The sequence below is a fragment of the Myotis lucifugus genome, unplaced genomic scaffold (genome assembly GCF_000147115.1).
Source record: "Myotis lucifugus unplaced genomic scaffold, Myoluc2.0 scaffold_3472, whole genome shotgun sequence".
Lineage (NCBI taxonomy): Eukaryota > Metazoa > Chordata > Mammalia > Chiroptera > Vespertilionidae > Myotis > Myotis lucifugus.
Genome location: NW_005874520.1, coordinates 5,649 through 15,413, shown reverse-complemented (window position 1 = coordinate 15,413; position 9,765 = coordinate 5,649). Strand labels below are relative to the sequence as shown.

At 46.1% G+C, this 9,765-nt stretch overlaps 1 pseudogene; it reads right to left on the bottom strand.

Annotated features, from left to right (window-relative positions):
- Positions 1-6,019: 6,019 nt before the first annotated feature.
- On the bottom strand, positions 6,020-9,207 carry LOC102427131 (annotated as a pseudogene).
- Positions 9,208-9,765: the final 558 nt, after the last annotated feature.

The following is a 9,765-nucleotide window of genomic DNA, read 5'->3' as shown; positions in this document are numbered from 1 at the left end:
CCCCTCCGCCTGGTTCCCACCCCACCCTATGCCCTTACTACCCTCCCTCTGTCCTCATCCATAGGTGTACGATTTTTGTCCAGTCTCTTCCTGCACCCCTCACACCCCATTCCCCCCGAAAATAGTCAGTCCTTTCCCTTTCTATGCCCCTGATTCTATTATATTCACCGGTTTATTCTGTTCATTAGATTATTTATTCCCTTAATTTTTAGATCCACTTGTTGATAGATGTGTATTTGTTATTCATAATTTTTATCTTTACCTTTTTCTTCTTCTTCCTCTTCTTAAAGGGTACCTTTCAGCATTACATATAATACTGGTTTGGTGGTGATGAACTCCTTTAGCTTTTCCTTATCTGTGAAGCTCTTTATCTGACCTTCAATTCTGAATGATAGCTTTGCTGGATAAAGTCATCTAGGTTGTAGGTTCTTGCTATTCATCACTTTGAATATTTCTTGCGACTCCCTTCTGGCATGCAAAGTTTCTGTTGAGAAATCAGCTGACAGTCGTATGGGTGCTCCCTTGTAGGTAACTGACTGTTTTTCTCTTGCTGCTTTTAAGATTCTCTCTTTGTCTTTTGCTCTTGACATTTTAATTTTGATGTGTCTTTGTGTGGTCCTCTTTGGATTCCTTTTGTTTGGGGTTCTCTGTGCTTCCTGGACTTGTACATCTATTTCTTTCACCAGGTGGGGGAAGTTTTCTGTCATTATTTCTTCAAATAGGTTTTCAATATATTGCTCTCTCTCTTCTTCTGGCACCCACATAATTCGGGTGTTGGTACGCTTGAAGTTGTCCCAGAGGGTCCTTACACTATCTTCATATTTTTGGATTCTTTTTTCTTTTTGTTTTTCCAGTTGGGTGTTTCTTGCTTCTTTGTATTTCAAATCTTTGACTTGACTCTTGCGATTCTCTAGTCTGCTGTTGGAACTCTGCATAATATCCTTTATTTCAGTCATTGTATGCTTAATTTCTAGTTGGTCCTTTTTCATATCCTCGAGGGTCTCACTAGATTTATCTAGGGTCTCACTAAATATATCGGCGGTTTCTAGAAAATTCTTGAAAAACCTTATAACTGTGGTTTTGAACTCTATGTCCTCCATTAGTTTGCTTTCCTCCATTTCTGTCATTTGTGACCTGTTTCTTTGTCTCTGCATTTTTTATGCTTCCCGGTGTTGATAGAGTGGCTTTGTGTGCTAGGTGTCCCATAGGGCCCAGTGGCTCAGCCTCCCCAATTACCTTAGGTGGACACTCTCGGTGCACCCCTTTGTGGGCTTTGTGCACAGTCTTGTTGTAGTTAAGCCTTGATTGTTATAGGTATCACTGGGAGGAATTGACCTCCAGGCCAATTGGCTGTGAGAATCAGCTGTGTCTACAGTGGGAGAACTTCTGTGTTGGAGACACCCTTCTGGGGCAAGACTTGCTTCAGTGGGCCTTTGGTGCTCACTGAGTCTGCCCCCTGAGTGTGTCCCTTATGGATCGGAGGAGTTGTAATCTGGATGGTCAACTCTGACCACTGGGTACACTGGCTCTTGGATCTCTAAGGAGGTGCTAATTTAGTTTCTGCCTGAGGCTACCCAGCAGGAGCTATGAAGAGATCTGCAGATTCCTCTTCTTTGTTTGGGGTTTGGAGGTGCCCAGATGAGGCCCAGCTGTGAAGCAATGCAAGCTGCTGTGGGGCCTTGGGCCTTCTTTTGGAAGTTCTGGGTCTCTCTGACCCAGCTGCAATTTGTTAGGTAATTTTCAGATTGCAAAGGGCCAGGCCTTTCATATGCAAAAGCCTCTGCACACAGCTTGGGTGGGGCAGGGTCTCAGGGAATCAACAGGGTGGAGCAAACAGCTATGGCTGATCCTCAGTCCTACCCTAAGAGGCCCCGAGTCTCAGTGTCCCTGTAATCGCTGCAAGCACCTCTGAGATAAAGCCGCCCTCGAGTTCCGACAGATGCCAGACAGTCCAGTTTCTCCCCGTATGAGTCTGGGTCCCCAGAGACTTTCCCTGAACTGGAGTTCAGAGTAGTCGGGAGCTTGAGACTCCCTCCGGATTGAAAAAGACAATGGTGTCCTCAGTTGCCAGCCCTTTCTGTACCTCTGCACTTTACTTCCGTACCTCCTCTGAGTCTGTGTGCTTTTCTTTTTCCTTCTAGTTGTAGAATTTCCACTCAGCCAGCCTTCCTGTGGTTCTGGATGATGTCTGTTTTGTCTTTTAGTTGTATTTTTGAAGTGGTTGTGCAAGGCAGCAATTTCCAGTGTTTACCTATGCCGCCATCTTGGTTTTCTCCCTGTAGTTACTATCTTTAGATCCTCATGAGAATCCTTATTCTTTAGATTAAGGCCAACTTCACCAGAGCTAACTTGCATGGGTTCCACTACTTGCTGATAAGAATTGGAAAATGAATTTCAGGAAGGTGGTTGCCTCAGTTCTAGATCGAGGCAGAATCATGGCAGGTAGTTGCATTTAGAGAGAGGAGGTCTGAAAAGCCGATCTGGTTCAAGGTCACGGGAAGAACAGGCAGAGCAGAAGGCTGGAAGGGGAATGGAAGAATTTCAACTTATCCTGTAGATTTTTACTGTTTCTCTGACTAGGGGCGACCACTACATATGGGGAAACAATCCATGTGAAGTACCTGACTGTCTTCTACAATTTTATATCTAAAGATACTGTCCTTTATGCACAGTATAAACATGAAGACAATCCCCTCAGGGCAGAGCACGAATCCCCCGCCCCTTACAGAAAACAGAAATAATTATATAATGGTTACCAGTCAGTTTTCTCCTTGTTTTCTTGACTGTGAGGAAATTTAGGCCTTAACTTCCATGCTTAGTTGCAGAAATCCTTCTTTGCTGAGTCATCGTATGTGTATCTTCCTTTCTTCTTGAAAGTTTCTGTTCTTTCCTTTTTCTATTTGCCTTGATGATTGGTTTGATAGGTGCCTCTGAACTTGAAGTAGTCTCCCACTCTCTGGTAAGCAGAATGGACTTTAATTTAAAATAGGGAATTGCTCTGCTCGACATCACAAAATTATTCTTGGCATTGCCTCCAAGTGCAGTGCTTGAAGGAGAGTCTCTTGGGATTGAAAATCCAGTGATGTGACAGTCTAGGTGTGCTAGAGGCCAGGTCCTGCCCTGTCACCCCTACTTTACCAGCCTTCAGCATTTCCCAGGCCACCTCTCACCCCTGCCCTACAGTCCTGCAGAAGGAGGGCACCTGGGAGAGGCCTCTCTCTACATTCATTTGTCAGATCCAATCCATGCATCCATGTGGGAATTTTTTGGGGTGTACCCATTCAACAAATACTCATCAAGCACTTCCTAAGTTTATGGTACTCTCTCTGGTAGTTCAGATACAAAGAAAAACAGAATAGAAAACTAATTTTAATAAAAATATTTTTAATTGAAGTTTTATTTTTTTAATGCATTTTTATTGATTTTTTACAGAGAGGAAGGGAGAGGAATAGAGAACTAGAAACATTAATGAGAGAGAAACATCAACCAGCTGCCTCCTGCACACCTTCCACTGGGGATGTGCCTCAACCATGGTACATGTCCTTGACCAGAATCAAACCAAGGACCCTTCAGTCCGCTGGCCAATGCTCTATCTACTGAGCCAAACCGGTCAGGGCAATAAAAACATTTCATTAAGTGGCCTTTGGCACATTCATGAACTATTTTTCAACCTTATTTGGTGAATGGCCTCAAAGTGGTGCTGAAATTCACTCTCTCCCCAGTTTCATGCATGGGTTCTGCAGCCTCTCAGCTTCACTGCCCCTGAGATTGCTAAAAACATGCATTGTCATGAGTAGGCTTATGGGCCCACAGTGTCAGAATCCTGCTCAGAGGCGGTTTGGTCAGCCGACTGGTTGATGCTGCATCATTTGACCCTCAGGGTGTGAAACTCACCATTGGGGAGTGTTTCCTCTGTGTCTACTAATAATAGACCCATTGACCTATAATGGAATGAGGATGTCTTCGTAGGGAGGGAACACTGACCACAGACAGACTGAGACTGATAGTGCCCTGTGAAGAGGGAGGTCAGGAGTCTGCTTGACCTTTTGCCCCCCACAGTGATGCTGGCATGGGCCATATCAAATCAGTGTCCTACAAGTATGCTGGGCCAAAACCGGTTTGGCTCAGTGGATAGAGCATCGGCCTGCGGACTGAAAGGTCCCAGGTTCGATTCCAGTCAAGAGCATGTACCTGGGTTGCGGGCATATCCCCAGTAGGAGATGTGCAGGAGGCAGCTGATCGATGTTTCTCTCTCATCGATGTTTCTGACTCTCTGACTCTCTCCCTTCCTCTCTGTAAAAAATCAATAAAATGTATTAAAAAAAAAAGTATGCTGGGAGGAAAGCCTGTCCTTTGTCCTCAAGATTACCCTGATGGCTCTAAGGAGGCCACAGCCACTTGGGGATTCCTGGGACTAATCATGGTACCGTGTTGGTGTGGAAGCAAAAGGGGTTTCATTAAATGTAACCTCACAGGGTGATCTGATCACAGATTTCTAACTGGGCAGGTCACAGTTGTACTGGGCTGCTTATCTGGAACTTTGGCCAGACAGGTCATGCTGTGCTGGCTGTTCCTAAAACACATAGATAGGAAGGTACTGACATCAGACCAGGCCTTGAGATATGGTCTCATGGTCCCTTCCCAGCACACAGGCCTTCTTTCTCAGAAGGCCCGGAAGTCTCATTCCAAATTTGGGAGACAAAGGACTGGGAACAGTATAAATAAAGAGAGTTTCCTCCATATTGGGGGCCCAGAATTTGAAAGACACATTTGTCTCTGGGCCTCCACAAAATTTAATAATAAAATGTAACTCTTGCAGTCAGCGCTGCAGTTCAGCTTCTGCTTCGGCAGGGTGCTGTAACTGTAGTCAGGTGGCCAGCTTAATAAAGGCTCTTAAATTTAAATTCTGAGTCGGTGGTCTATCTTGCTGAGTGAACCTATAACAACAGTGAGTAGTCACACTGCAGGCATCTAGTGTTTGTAGTAAAAGGGTTAACACACCTTTGAACTGCCTCTTTGAAGACCCCTCAAGAGAAACCACCCTCAACAGAGCATGGAATCTCATCACCTGCCCTGCAATCCATTCCCTGCCTGGCTTTCCTCCACCTTCAGTTTTCTCCCTTAGGTCCCTCCTCACTTCCAAGTACTCAAAGGAAGCTACAAACTGTCATTCTGAGAAGCATTTTCTCGGGCTGTTGTCTGGCTTCCAGGTGTATCCTCTGTTCAGTTCAGATAAACTTTTATAAATATTCTGTACAGGTTTTGAGTTTTAACATGGACATTGGATATTGCGAAGTGTTATAGTTGGTGAAGGGTTTTCTGGTGCACCACATGAGCAACTAAAGACATATCCATGTCACAGATAGGACTGGGCTAACCATGGGGAGGGATCAAGGGCATCAAGTGGTGGCAGCACTTGGACAAAAGGAACTGGATCTCTTTGAGGCTGAGATCCGCTGCTGACTGACACAGATGTGGGCCTCCATAGGTCCCTGTGATGGGCCGCAGTGTCCTCGCTGAAAAAGGAGAGGGCTATACTGGGCCCTTTCCATGGTTTGACTGTGACCCAGTGCTATGCTCTTAGGTAGTGGTTCTCAACCTCTAGCTTTTAAATACAGTTCCTCATGTTGTGACCCAACCATAAAATTATTTTCGTTGCTACTTCATAACTGTAATGTTGCTACTGTTATGAATCATAATATAAATATCTGATATGCAGGATGGTCTTAGGCAACCCCTGTGAAAGGGTCATCCGACCACCAAAGGTGTTGCGACCCCCAGGTTGAGAACTGCTGCTCTTAGGCAAGACAGAGAGTGTCCTCTGCCAAGAACTGGAACAGAAACCCTCATGTCAGCCTCTTTTCACTCCCTAATCCCATAATCAAATCCATCCCTTCATTTTCCTACCATACCCACCAAAGAATGAATCAACACTGGACATGAGAAAAACATCACTGAATTTTCTTTTAGGGCAGCAGAGAGCTCAGTAGAGCCAAGGAGGGGTTGAGGGACCACCTCTTCAGGCTGGGAATTCACAGACGGCCATGAAGGAGGAAGAGCAGGAGATGTCCTACCAGAGCCCATCCTTTAGAAGGATCACACAGTCCTCTCCTGAGCCAAAGTCATTAGGCTCATTCTTCTTCCAGTTGCTATAGGTCAGCCTCCCTCCTGTCACATACACAAACTGGCCTTCGGTCGCTTCATCTGTGATGCCCAGGAAGGCATGGTCATTGGTCACGTCCATGATGGCTTTGCTCTCCTCGGCATTCTTGGGGGTGGCCACGGTGGCCTGGAGCTCAGCACACAGAGCCTTCACTTTGGAAAAAGGCATCTTTTCACAGTTGGTCACATAGACCTTCTTTCCGGATCTCTTGTCCAAGGAGAAGGTTTGCACTGAAATCACAAAGGATGGGTGGGATTGACTTGGTGTTGTAAATGTTTCCCTCCACTTCCCGCGTGGCTCAGGGTTCAGGATCTGGAAGAGGAGCTACACACAAATGAAAGAGAAAAGACAAAAGGTAATTTGGAAATACTGGGGGGCCAGGCGGGTAAGTCCAACTCAAGAGGAAGGACTTCCACCAGTGCTCAGCCGCACAAACCATTTTTATAGTCAGAGGTAAACAAGGTAGTGGTTACTATAGTTACACTGTTCTTGTGAGTTTCACTTGTTTTGACCATAGTTTCACTTCCTGCACTTCCCTCAGCCCATTAGCTTCCCAGATAAGATCTAGGGAGTGTTATAAGGTCAAGCCTAATTATGCTAAGAGGACTGAGCCCTCTAAGCTGGGACTTGTTTGTGACTTTGCCAACAGGTCAGTCCGAGGCTTAACCCTATATCGGCTCCCCACAACTTGGCCTGGAACCCAGGCCAGTAGGTGACCACGCCCTTGTTGGGGAGTCAGGACTCTGAAAAGGAGCCCATGTGCAACCCCCTCGGGTCAGGTCCTAGTGAGGGGGAGCTCCTCAGCCTAGGGAAGGCCCTAGCAGAGCCCCGCCTCTCCTGGGGGAGCCTGTCCTGGAGACAGTCCCCCGACACAAACTGCCCCAGTGCAGGTGGAGAGGGTAACAGTCGTGGGCCCTGCTGCCAGGCTTGGATGACAGGATAGAAAGGGGCAGGGACAGCCATCTGAGAACAGTGGGTGCTGAGGAAGGAGAAAGGATATGGAGGCAGCAGACCTCCATGCAAGCTTTTCTTTGCTGCTTCCCACCTGGGTGATGCTGAATGAATTATCTGTAAATCCTGGACCTATTTTCTCTCACTTGTAAATTAAATAATCATAATGCTCACAAACAGCAGTATTGAGAGGGCAGAATGAAACCATATTATGAGAAAATGCCAACCTAGCACAGGTCCTGGTATATAATTTGTGTTCACAATTGTTAGCTCTATTCCACCTCCTGAAAACTCAGAGCGCTCAAGGACAAGGGGAGAGCGGGAACCCAGTGGGGCAGGAAGAGGCTTACATTTTTGATGCGGTCCAATTCCGCCTCCAGGCTCCTCAGCTCTCTCTCTAAGTTAGCCAGCTCAGTCTCCGTAACTGCAAAGCAACAGGAGAAGGGCATATATTGAGAAAAAGACCCTAAATTCAAGAACAGAGTATATTTTATGGGAGGAGAAAAGTATGCTTTTTTTTTAGAAAAATAAGAAAACAAAAGGAAGAGAGAAAACAAAACATAACTGTATTCCTTCTCAGACATAATTCATAACTTTTATAAACTGTAACTCTGAAACTAGGAATAACACTAGCAATAATGGTAACTTTCAAACTCTAGTTCTGGATCCTTTTCTTCACATACTGCTTAAATACTGTAATGTTACACTCATTTATAGGAAAAGACCGAACTCAATCTCTGTTTTGAAAAATTTTCTTAACCATACTTTCATTTCTTATTCTAGGTGAGCTCTTTAATCTCTATTGTAAAAACCTCTTGGCCGGGATGCTGTCACATCGTGACAAAGAAAGACTGGTCACCAGGAGGCTGTGTGCAAGCCAAGGCTAGGGCGGGTGGGCGGGTCTTGACTCTGGGTCTCCCAGCCTAGTGGGACTTGGGGTGTCCCGTGGCGTGGTGGATCACTAGTATTCTTATCATTGTGATGGGCCAGTGGGAAAATATTTCTGTGAGGTCATCATTTTTGTTTTGTTGTTACTAATTACTTTATTTCACTTTGGATGAATTTATTCAGTTACCCTATTCATTACTCTATTGCACCAGGGATCTTATGAAGCAGATCATCTTCCTGCCACTCTTGTGACAACAAACTTAAACCCACCACCCGAGAGGACCGGTTTCCTCCCGCTCACCCAGGAGCCTGGCATTGGCTGCTCCAGCTGAGGGAGCTGGTCCATCTGCAGGGGCCGAGAGGGGTGGCCAGCAGGGTTGCAAGTCTGTTCTCAGGCGCCTGTGGGAATCCCTTCAGGCCCCAAGTAGGACTGGGAGGAGTGAGAGTGCTGGGTCAGGAAGCAGAGGGGAGGTCTGCCAGGGGGGCAGCGGAGAAGGGCCCCTCCCACCTGGCCCTCCAGTTCCCAGGCTGGCCCCTCAGACCACGCCGTGCTGAGATGAGCTCCTTACCTGAACTGTCTCCACGATCTCCTTTTTGACCCTTCACTACTTGCGTCCCAGGAGCCCCTCTACTTCTGGAGGCCCCAGTTTCCCTAGAGGGCCCTGCAAGCCTCGGAGCCTTGCCCTGTTGGAAGATGAAGGACATGTGGCCCAGTGTCTGTCTCTCATTCTTTTCCTCCAAAAGCTCAGCACTAGATTCACATTGACTCTAGAAACCACCTGCCTCCAGCGCCAGCTGCCCGGGCTGCAGATACCGTCTCTTATGGACAAGCACACACCACCGATTCCCGCGTGGAAAGGTGGGAAGCAGGTCACAGCAGCGTCTTTGTTTAGGAGACAATGACAATGTACAGGAATTATCCTGAGAGATTCATCCCCATCATAATGTAAGGGGAGCCTGCTCATGGCTCTGTCCCAGATCCCTCTGGGGAGTAAAGATTCAAGAAGTCAGACCAGCCTGGGTACCTGGTTCTCCTTTTTCTCCTTGGCTCCATCTCGCCCATCTCTGCCTGGGGTGCCATTGTTGACCGGGATGCCACAGGCAGTCACTGAGTAGGCCTCCTGGGCATCTTCACAGGTTGTGGGTTCTGAGAAGGACACTGTCACCACACACAGAAGGGTGGGAAGTGACACAAACCAGAACATGGTCCTCACCTGGTAGTGGAGAGAGTGAGGGAAAGAATTTCATCTCATCCTGTGTAGCCAACATCCGCTACCAATTCTGGTGTGTTGGACTCTGTGCTCGGGACAGCAGACACGCCAGCTTTGACTCTGAGTTTCTCCCAGGCTGCTAGGGAGACAGACAACTTACACATTAACTACTGTAATGTGTACGTAATGTACTGGCTGAGCTCTCAAGGCCTCTACAAAACCATATACTTTTTTCCAACTGAATTAGAATTCTTAATCCTTAGAAAACTTAACTTGTAGTGACATCTAAAAGCAAGTAAGTAGCATCTTTTTGGATTGACAAATTTATGAATACATTTCACAACTTCTAGAAATAGGTGTTTTTCATTGGCAAATAGACTCACATTTTCAAGCGACATACTTCAAATAAAGTAAAAAATATATTCATTTCCAGATTCAAATTTATTTGTTCTTACTAACTGTATGAGAGTTTAAAGTTAATTATTACCCAAGCCATTTTATTGACAAATTTTGTAACAGAGATAAATAACATGAACTTTGTTTTGTAAACCC